General features: G+C 41.8%; 1 protein-coding gene across 1 annotated transcript in view; it reads right to left on the reverse strand.

Annotated features, from left to right (window-relative positions):
- LOC117415503 (serine/threonine-protein kinase PAK 4-like) overlaps positions 1–8,507 on the reverse strand; it is a 26,561-nt gene extending 18,054 nt beyond the window's left edge. The window contains exon 1 of the mRNA XM_034025982.3: positions 8,351–8,507. The gene's annotated coding sequence lies outside the window, so the exon portion shown is untranslated. The remainder of the gene's footprint in view (positions 1–8,350) is intronic.
- Between the last annotated feature and the right edge of the window lie 3,416 nt (positions 8,508–11,923).

The following is an 11,923-nucleotide window of genomic DNA, read 5'->3' on the forward strand; positions in this document are numbered from 1 at the left end:
ACTGGCCATTGTTTGGTGAAAGACTCTCCTTGGCTTCTTCCTCAGATCAGAAAGGCGGGTCTCGCTATCTCTACCCCCACCCTTAATCCAGACATACACAAGGAAGCAGGAACACGCTTCTTCGTGTTTGTGGATGTTTCCCACGGTGACCTAGGTTCTACTTTGAGAAACATTTTCAAAAACACGTTTTGCCTTTGGCCAAGCAGGATAATGTTTCCCGGCAGGTTTTTTTTGAAGAACTGCGTTTCCTTGTGTATGCGGGGCTTTCTCTACAGTCACAGCTCATTTAAAAACTAGCCTGAGAAACCAGCTATCTGCCAAAAAAAAAAAAAAAAAAATCTACCTGGTGACACAAACAAAAATGCGACACAACAAAAGATTACTAAAGAAAACTTGTTAAACTTGTTACGTTGTTACTTGTTCTTATAAAAAAAAAAACAAAAAAAAAAAACACCTAATATCTCTTAGCCTTGCTTTTGATCAGGACCAAACAAGAAAAACAGGCTTCTGGTATTGACACACACACACACACACACAGGAGAGAAAGTGTTCATTGCTGTGCAATAACTGTAAGCTACAGTATAATTGGTTCTCACTGTATTACTTTCCAGTCTCTCTCTTTCCATTATTATTATTATTATTATTATTATTATTATTATTATTATTATTATTATTATTAGTATGATGTAATGTGGTTGGTACATACCCTGTTCCAATTCTGTGCCTTCCTTAAAGTACAGATTAACAACAATATATGCAGGAATAGAAACTCACAAAACTACCATCAATTAGTATATTATTTGAATGATTCAGTGGCCAAGAGTTTGTGAAACTTCTGTTAAAACACACTGCTCTACACACTTACAGGTGAAACTTCTTCGAAGTAAATTTATGGAAACTCACCTATATGGGAGACAGTCAGCATGGTTTTAGGAACGCGAGATTGTGTCCTCTCCCGTGCTGCTTGATTCTTTTGAGGACGCAACATCGACAGTGGATAATTGCAAAGCATACGACATGGTTTATTTAAATTTCCAGAAAGCTTTTGACAAAGTCCTGCATAAAAGATTAATTCTCAAACTGAATGCAGTAGGGATTCAAGGAAATGTATGCACATGGATTAGGGAGTGGTTAACATGTAGAAAACAGAAAGTACTGATTAGAGGAGAAACCTCAAAATGGAGCAAGGTTACCAGTGGTGTACCACAGGGATCAGTATTAGGTCCTCTGCTATTCCTAATCTACATTAATGATTTAGATTCTGGTATAGTAAGCAAACTTGTTAAATTTGCAGACGACACAAAAATAGGCATAGGCAAACACTGATGCAGCAGCAAAGGTCATTCAAAATGATCTAGACAGCATTCAGAACTGGGCAGAACAGTTCAGTTCTGGTCACTTCGCTACAAAAAGGATATTGCTGCTCTACAAAGAGTGCAAAGAAGAGCGACCAGAATTATTGCGAGCAGAATTATTGCTCAAACTCCTGGCTCCTGATCATTTCAATATTAATAATAATAGACTTCATTGAGGGGAGCTCTGAACCCCAGGACTGGGTGCAGCAGCAGCAGCAGCAGCAGCAGGGCTAGTGTGAGTTTGTAACCCTGCTCAAACTCCTGGCTCCTGATCATTTCAATATTAATAATAATAGACTTCATTGAGGGGAGCTCTGAACCCCAGGACTGGGTGCAGCAGCATCAGCAGCAGCAGCAGGGCTAGTGTGAGTTTGTAACCCTGCTCAAACTCCTGGCTCCTGATCATTATCGGATTTCTGTTTATAAACTAGGTGCTACACTATTTTTGTCTAACGATCATTTTTAAACTACATGTGTGTAACTTGTGAATACTGGACTCTAAGGGAAGCTTGCCAGCACTTCAATTGTTAATGTGTGCACTGATTCACAGTTTCCTTACACAGGTTATAAATTGGAGCAGCCCCAGTGACTCTTCCAGTAAAAGCACTGCCTGGTTCTAGGCGAGCGAGTCTTACAATCAGGAATGTAAAACAACCCATCGCTAACATACTAAAACGTATGCAGAGCAGTAATTGAAGGGTTAAAGGTGCCAGTTCCATGCGGCCAGTACATTTTTTTTTTTTTAAATGGCAGATGGTTTGCCACAAACATCTCAGTAGCTGTTTTTATATCCTGCAAATTGGAAACAGACATGCTTTGCTGCCACGGGCAAGGGGGAGAGAAAACAAACAAGACCGTTTTCTGTTTATCTTTTATCTTCTGTTTAAAACTTTGTCACTTTAATACTGTTTGTCTCTTTTTTTTTCCCCCACTCGTCACAGCACTGTTAGCTCATTTCCTGTCAGTGTCACAGCTATTAAGGCCCCCCCACCTACGCCGTAACACACCCCAGTTCTATTCCATTCTATACCTTAGATTAACAATGTGAAGGGGGGATGGCATTATCTGTAACACAGGAAGGAAGTGAATGCGGGGAGGAATGTATTAAATGGTGTCATCCAACTGACAGTGTTGCTGTGGCAGAATAAACAGACTGTTATAGTTTTACCTTTTTTACGTTTTTTTTTTCTAAGTACAGCACAACATTACTAGCAGAGGGAAGATCTTCAGCAATGGAAAAGGTGTGCGTTGGGGCTGGTTATAACATTGCTGTTTAGCACTCCAGCCTTCAACCCTCTGTCTTGTCTATTCAAAACCGACCTGGATAGGGTTAAAACTGATCCTAAGTCTGGTCGGGACAGCCGGTCACATTACTCAGGACTGGTTTCCAGTGGGGGCGGGGGGGGAGAATAAAAGAAGCAGCTACGCCAGAAGAGCAGTGAGGAAGGGCTCAGGCATGCGAGGAATGCACCGGTACCCTGCACAGGAATCCCACACAGCCCCATCCCCACCCCACCACACTGAAACCTTCACAGTCTCTGCCTGTCTGTGTCCGTCAGGGGCACACTGACACTGCAAGCGGACACCCTGCTGGACTTTATATATCACCCCCATCAGCAGGGACGGCAGCAAGGCTCCCATTGCATAACACTTTGATCCATTTAATATCAAGGCGCGCCTCTGCTTGTTACTAGCGTACTCTGGGGCTAATCGAGCTCGGTGAAACTGCTATGCAATAGGGGTCTTATTTCAATCCCTGATCACACACAGCGACATCCACCACATAAACACAGTCACATACAGGCATATATATAAAGACTAGAAGACAGTTTTTTCTATCCGTCCCCATAAGAATTTACCATACAGAGGTGGCCTTTTGTAAAAGTCAAATATTTGTTTTGCTGTACCCTGCTGTGTTGTGAAATTGGACTTGTGATACTCACAGGCAGCATAACACCCCCGAAACATTACTGTTCACACTGCAATTATTATTATTATTTATTTCTTAGCAGACGCCCTTATCCAGGACGACTTACAATTGTTACAAGATATCACATTATTTACAATACAATTACATTATTTTTACACGTTATTTTTACATACAATTACCCATTTATACAGTTGGGTTTTTACTGGAGCAATCTAGGTAAAGTACCTTGCTCAAGGGTACAGCAGCAGTGTCCCCCACCTGGGATTGAACCCACGACCCTCCGGTCAAGAGTCCAGAGCCCTATCCACTACTCCACACTGTTGACAATGTGTCCTTCCTTTCTGTCTACCCTAAAAACCTGGAATGGGTGAAACTGCTATGCAACAGGAGTCGTATTGCCATCACTGTGAGTAAAGAGCAGGGGGGATTTAGAGGTTAATTACAAACAGACCCCAGTCGTGCAGCTCACCAAGGGCAATAAAATCTATCCCACACACTGGAAGTCTGGTTTGAACTGCTGTGTGAATGTTTTTTGTAATGATTACACGGTACTATTCAAGCAGGCACCTGTGCAGTATCTGTTTTTTGTTCAAAACGCATTAAGAACATGTTCGTTTTACTCCCTGCTATTATTGCCCTGAAGGGAGCTATGAAGAGGAGCGAATCTCACAACGCTCTGGTAACCCTTGTATTCAATCTGTTCGTTTTAAGCACTACATGTTTGGAGTTAAGCTTGTCCCCTTGAAGTTTTATTGTTTGCAGAACTACGGCTCTCTAATGAGGCCACAGAGAAAACTCCGAGGCAGGAATGTGCTTCATTTAGCCTGGTTAAACCAGCCCATGCAGCCCCATTTATACAGTGAAGTACATTTAAACTAAAACAGGCTTCATCACAGCAGGGGTGGAAATAAGACTCCAATTGCATAGCGATTTCACCCATTCTATTAAATCCATAGTGAAACCAGGAATGGATCTAAGTGCTATGCAACAGGGGGGGGAGGGGCTTTTTTGGGCGAGACTGCTGTGCAAGAGGAGTCTTGCTTCCATCCTTGCAGGTGGTCAGAGATTAGCGCTAATCTGAATCCCTATGAAACATCAGCGTTTGGGTGAGATTGTGAAATTACCATACAAATCCTTCTTTTTAAAGCAATTAGACCAGAACTGCATTCCCTGTTAAAAGCAGCATAAAGGACACAAGGACCAGGTTTCACTGATCCGTGCCATGAGGGTACATTAAGGAAGAAAATAATCAAACAAAAAGCGCCCGTGTGGTGGCACACGCCCTGAAATGTTGTGCCTGACATCTGTAACACATGCTGCACAGCCCTGTCGGAAGTCAGTTTCACTCCCGATGGGACAAGAAGACAGCAGAACTGACAGCATGAGATGAGGGCTGATACTGCTTGCAGGGTGTGCAATATCAACGGAAATTGCCGCAATGCCTCCCAAGTCCCAAGTTTTAAAAAAAAACTTAATGCAAATGTTGCCTGTAAGTCAGCCTGTCACTGTCTCTCAGCACCCTACAAACCGTTCACAAACCTGATCCGTTCTGTCACAACTCAACTGAATTCTGTCTAATCTCGTCCTGCGAATACGTTATCATAATGTACTATTGTTACCATTCTTTCTGGCTGTTCCCCTCCCGGCACTAAGCCTGGAGAAAGACGTACTGTATCACTGGCTAATGAAGGGCAAACACAGGGAGGGACGCAGAGCTCGACACGAGTTTTCAATCACACGTGTTCACTGGCAGTGTCGCTGTGTGCTCTTTCCGTCTGTGAGCCCCCGTGCCAACTCAAAAACATTTAAAAAGAAAGAAGAGCTGTCTATAGCAGCAGCCATGTGATCTAAGATTGACCCAATGTCCAGATAACAAATGGGTGCGCAACAATTTGTCCCAGACAATAACAATTATATTATTATTATTGTGGACTTACAGTACTGCAGAAAGAATGACATTAGACAGAATGACATTGAATTGTGACAGAAATTGCAATTGCAGACGGTGCAATACACATTCTAACTCTCAAAATTACCCTTTGTATTTTTTTAATTTAATCTGATTTTTTTTTTTAATATACCATTTGATTTTTACAATGGAAAACTGACCTATACATTTATCTTTGTAACAATTGAGTGTGTGAATCACTCAGAAAACATTGATTTGTGTTTGTTTGAATTGAAATTTCATCAGCATAACTGGCTGACTGCATTTCTTGTTTGTTGTTTTACAAATGGCATATGTAAATTGGCCTGATGCCCTTGGGTTGGATTTATGCTTTGCCTTTTTTTGCCAACCTAGAACGACCTTGGTGCCCCTGAATCTTCAGCCTAACGAAGAAGGCAACACTGCCTTGCCCTTCACCACCTGCTGCTGTAGTCTCAACAGTAGGCGTGGCAGCATGTATCCAGAGCCACACAAACCGACACCCCACCCCAAACGAAAAAAAAGGAAACTAAACATTCCTCTTGATCGGTGGGGCTGAGCGTCAAACCCTGTCCTGCAGAAATCGGTCAAAACGAAAGCAGCACAACCCACCCCCCCTCCCCCCACCCCCCCCCCCCCCCCAAACAAGAGAATAGCTGCAATGCTTTAATAGCAATTTGCACAGTTGAGTAATAGGAACTAGCCTTTTAATTGCATTTTCTCCTCGTTGCTCACAGCCGGAGAAACTGCTAAGCGACTTGAAAGGGAAAGGCAAAGGGAACTCAAAAGGCTTCACTGGCTGCTGTGTGTGTGTGTGTGTGTGTGTGTGTGTGTGTGTATCCGAAGGCACTGTGACTAAACCCCAGACTTGTTCAAACAAATTTATCACAGCTCTTATTCCACCAATTCTGGGAAGTACTGACCTAAACACAACGACTACCGGAAATCCCAATGCAATTACAGCACTAAAAGTACTGCTCCACAGCTCTGGCTAAAGGTTTTGCATCACCCTGTAGAATTAACTTGTTTTGCTTCATAAAGTCGAATGAAACCTGCTGAATAATGTGACGTTAACATATTGAATTGCACACCGCTTTGTAGTTTTCCATATACTTCATGAAAAACTAACAAATGAAAATGTGACATTTCAAAATCTTACATGAATACTGTATTACTATTATGGCTTCCGGTAGACTTTTTTTGCAAGATCATTTTGTAGTTTCTTTGATTACAGGATGTTAAACAAAAGATCTAAATTATCATCATCATCATATTATTATTATTATTATTATTATTATTATTATTATTATTATTATTATTCTGAATCCTGAAATTCTAGGTGACGCAAAACTTTCGTCCAGAGCTGTAAATTACAAGACCGAAGATGGGCAAAATTTTCAAGAAACTATCTCAAGTAACATTTCTTTCTCACTTGCTGTCTAACTTTGTTTCTATATTCATTGTTTTTCAGTAAAAAGGAAAATGTAAAACTAAATGAAAATAGGATTCATTAATCATTTTACAAGTAGGTCATCTCCGTTTTTAATAAGAGTGTCGCACAGCTCATCAAAAGTGCATTCGTCAAAGAAAGCTAACCTACTTTTTTTTTCTCTTATCAAAACTTCTTCCAAGAGTAAGGAACTAATATATATATATATATATATATATATATATATATATATATATATATATATTTAGCTCAAAGAGCCAGCTGCCCTATATATATAAACACCATTACATCATGTAAGAATATGGATTTTAATATAAAACAGTAACAATCTTTTTATTTTTTTAACGTATTCTCATTTTGTTGATCATTAATGAACATTTATGTACTGTGGGTGTTGTCGAGTGATTGAAAACGAGACATTTAATGTTTGAGGAGTCCAATGGGTCAAAGTTCAAGTATATGTTCCTCTAGAGAAATTATCACTTTTTGAATTCACTACTGTGGGATTATGATTTTTATTCCCGAATGGCTCAGGATGCAAATATAGCCTTTATCCATGTGTGTGTATATATATATATATATATATATACACACACACATATATACAATTCTGTTAACCAGGTTGACAATACAAAATTAAATAAATAAATTAATAAATGTTAGGTAACATTAGGCTGTGACAATGCATATCTATTTATATCAATAGGCGTGTGGAGTTTATTGTTGTTTTATAAAATTAATATATAACGTACTTGGATTTGTCGTATTTTCCTTAAGATAGGACTATAATAAACGTCTTTTTGTGCCAGTATTTCTAATTTTAGCTGTGTGGCTGCAGGCTGACAGTGGAATATGATGACATTAAAAGCATATACAGTATTTTATATATATATATATATATATATATATATATATATATATATATATATATATATATATATATTATTATTATTATTATTATTATTATTATTATTATTATTATTATTATTATTATTATTATTATTATTATTATTAATGTTTGTATAAACAGCAGTGTGGAGTAGTGGTTAGGGCTCTGGACTCTTGACCGGAGGGTCGTGGGTTCAATCCCAGGTGGGGGACACTGCTGCTGTACCCTTGAGCAAGGTACTTTACCTAGATTGCTCCAGTAAAAACCCAACTGTATAAATGGGGAATTGTATGTAAAAATAATGTGATATCTTGTAACAATTGTAAGTCGCCCTGGATATAAGGGCGTCTGCTAAGAAATAAATAATAATAATAATATCTAGACAGATAGAGAGATAGACAGATAGATAGGTACACGCGAATTTAATTACAATAGTCTGCTTATCGTGTTGGTTTTAAAGTGAACCACGTTGCAACGAATTGAACTGAGCTACATAAATAGTTAGTGTGTGTTTGTTTAATGACTCGAGTCGTTTATTTGTATTTGTTATTACCTCTGCATCACCTTATGTCTTACTGGATTAATATATACTAACAGTTCCCTGTCAAATTCGACTCCGTTCTCGATAACCCAGATCATTAAGTAAACTCAGTTTACTTTTTTTGACACAGCAAACGCGCCGCACACCCAACTCGCAAGATTATTCTGACGCGAACTAAAAAAAAAAAAAAACGAATTAATGAATGACATAAAATATAACTGTTGCTCCCAATAACACAAAGTTCAGTTGGTTTCCTACCTGTGTGACTTTCACTCCTTCGTCCCACCGTTGCAGTGCGAAGCAGGAAGTTCACCAAGTTGTTTTGATTGATTGATTTATTTATTTATTTTTAGCGTGAGAAATATATTCAGCCAATTCCTTCTGACCTCACTTTCTAGACGCCATGTTGGTTTACAAAAAAAAAAAAAAACCCGATCGCAACATCCGGGAAACCGGGAGTCACTCCATAGCAACCGCACTCCATTTCACTCGAAATCGGGCCCTTAGCAACCGTGGATGACATATTTGGAATATGGACATATGGAGAAGAATATCTTGTAAAGTTTCATAAATTAGCAAATAATATCCACCCTAACATTTTCTGTGGATTTAAGGTGGACAAAATCTGAAATTGAATTCTTAGACATTTTGGTTAAACCTGATCAAGGATCTATTGAAAGAGCAATTCTTGTCCTGGGTATAAGGATAACAAGAATCTGTTCTGATGAAAATGACTACAAAAAAAAACAAAAAAACAGAGAAATGAATTAAAAATAAATATTAAGAAAAGAGGATATAAAGAACAAATTATTGAAAGCGAATTGAGAAACGTTGACAAACTCAATAGGAATGAACTACTTGATTATTAGAAATTAGATAATTTAATTAGATAATGCACAGTATAGAAGAATAAAAGAAAATCAATGGGTAAATAGACTAGATGCCACGATGCCTGGAGGTTTAAATAGAAAGGAACAGTAGATTGTTACATCATTAGCTACATGCTGAATGACATCACAAAGACATTAGATTTAAAGAGAAATAAACGTGTGGTTACCATGGCATCAAGAGCCTATAATACCTCAAACACTTTCCTCTTGACAAAGGCATGTTAAACATACCGAAACATTGGGAAGTTTGAGCAAAAACTTGTGTGTGTGTGTGTGTGTGTGTGTGTGTGTGTGTGTGTGTGTGTGTGTCTGTGTGTGTGTCTGTGTGTGTGTGTGTCTGTCTGTGTGTGTGTGTGTGTGTGTCTGTGTGTGTGTGTGTGTGTGTGTGTGTGTGTCTGTGTGTGTGTGTGTGTGTGTGTGTGTCTACACAATGGTAAATCAATCCTGCCAGCTATTTACAATCGCACCCAAAAGTATTGACACCCAGCAGTTTCAGATATAAATAAACAATGTATCTGGCAGTATTATATTATATTGGATATGATATATTATTTATCTGTCTAGCTAATTATTAAAATAGTGAGTTTTCAGTTTATCAATCACTTGCACAGTTTGAAAGCAAAATCCACTTACTCAGGAACTCAGGATTAAAATGTATTAGACCTTTATTTGTGCTACGGATTTGATTGTTTGCTAGAAGCTGGCAGCTGAAATAAATGCTGCCGAGCATGTTTATTAAGTCAGGTTCATGCAGCTCAGCTCTCAATACCCCTGCATATTTTTCATTTCAAAATGCAGTTCCACCGCCGCTCATCGTCATGGTTACCGCTGCCACCCTTCCAAAGCTCTCTTCCATCTCCAAGACTGAAGCATCTTAGAGTGTGTGTGGAGGGGGGGGGGGGGGGGGGGAGGGAAGGAACACAAACGAGGAAAAATAAAACAGGAAAACCAGCACACGCAGGAACAAAAATAAACACAAGAAAATAGAACAAAGAAAGCGAGCATGCATTTCTGTCTGGCAGGCACTCCATGGAAATCAATTTGTTATTAGCTGACTGGACACACACACATTGATAGAAATACAGTAAACAGCCAGAGAGCAGTTCACTGGAAGACAACACAGCTAACACTGTGCTAGCTCTCTCTCTCTCTCTCTTTGTCTGCTGATGATATCAAAAAGAGTGATGATCAAAGTTACAGGGATAGAAAGTCGCTGCGAAGAGAGATCGGGCGGCGAGACCTTCCTCCAAGCCATGTCGGATGGTAAAGTCCACTTGGCCAGATTCATCCTGGCAGCCCTGGATGAGTCCATCCTGAATGCCAAAATGGGGGAGTCCGGCACGACTCTGCTGGTGTATTCGGCCTGCCTCCCGTCTCGCTCGGAGAGGCGACGTTTCGTGAGGCTGCTGCTCGGCAGAGGGGCTGAAGTGGACAGTCAAGATGACCAGGGGAGGACAGCATTGAGCCACGCCTGCGAGAGAGGACACCTGGACACGGTCAAGTTCCTGGTCCAGCATGGAGCGGACCCAGGATTCCCAGATTCCCTCGGGAAAAGCGCAGCCGCGTACGGAGCCGGCAGGAAAGACGTGGCCAAGTTCCTGTCCAGGGTTTTTCCGGATAGACGGCCGGGGACAGACCCGGGGCGTGCCAGAGATGGCACTTCGAGGCTGGGAAAGAACGACCTTGAAGATCCGACCCTGCTGCTGGAAGAATCGGCGATCCCGGGTGAGAGCGATGAGCACCAGGGGCGGGAGATCTCGGGGGAAAGCTCTATGAAAACCAGGATCCGGAGAGGGCTTTCCATTTCCGGTTTTCCCAGCGAGGCACACGTCATCCGGAATCCCTACGCGAGGGACGGTATTCCGGGAGGCACGGACGCTTCCCCGGGTGGCTTTGGTGGTAGCCACAGAGAAGAGGCTTGGATTGGGAGCTCTGCTGTCCGTAAGGCTGCTCCGAAGCATCTCCTCCTCACTCCGCGGAGCGTCCCGGTTATCCAAAACCCAGCGATCGCCAGCCTGGGTTCAGGAACGGACTCCGACCAGAACCGGAAACGGTCCGGGTCTGTCTGCCTCAGAGAAAACTTGAAACAGAACCCCACGACAGAACCGATCGGCAGAACCGGCTTGGTCCAGAAGTGGTTCAGGAGGTCTCAAGCGCAGCGGCATGGCAGTACCGACCCAGTAGTTGTCAAACCACAAGCAGATGCGACAGAGATCATCCCCGGATTGAAGCCTGGACCACAGGAACAGCTTCCGAGACCCGTCCAGGATGAAGAAGCAGAGGAAGGAGAAGGCAAGCCAGGCAGATTTTGGTTCTTGCGATCCGGGCTGGGGTCGGCTGGGAACCTTTATCGAAACCAGACGGTTTACGACTGCGTAACCTCCCAGCCTCCCAGTCCACAATCTTTGGGCATGGTCCTCAGGAACAGGTGCTTTCTGGAGGAAGGCATCTGCAGCTTGGCGGAAAAGCTGCAGATCGGCTCTGTTTATTGCAATAAGAGGAAGAGCGTACCTGACAGCAACAGTAGCCCTGCCCCCATTCCCCCCAAACCCCTCCCACTGGTTCCGGGCCAGCCCAAATCCACGCCCCCCGGGCTCAGTGTTCCAGGGCTGTGTCGCAGATTCTCCTCTCCAGAGGTGAAGAATTTGATGGCCGGCGAGGAGAGGGAGACTGGAAAACACACAGGAAGGAAGGTCCCCCAGTCTGAGACCTTTATAAATATCAGGGCAGATCACATCAGTGGGGTAAAGTACTAGTCCAATCCGACAGTGGTTTTCAACACTGGTCCTCCAGGTTTTTCGCTTCAACCAGGAACTCAATATTTTAAAAAACATGTTGTCCCACTGCAATTTATAAGGCGGCCTCTGACAGACAGCCCCCTTCCTTAGACGTCATTGTTGTGTTGTTGTTCCGGACATGTATGTGCAGTGGGGATCTCTGC

This window comes from Acipenser ruthenus, chromosome 7, assembly GCF_902713425.1.
Source record: "Acipenser ruthenus chromosome 7, fAciRut3.2 maternal haplotype, whole genome shotgun sequence".
Classification (NCBI taxonomy): domain Eukaryota; kingdom Metazoa; phylum Chordata; class Actinopteri; order Acipenseriformes; family Acipenseridae; genus Acipenser; species Acipenser ruthenus.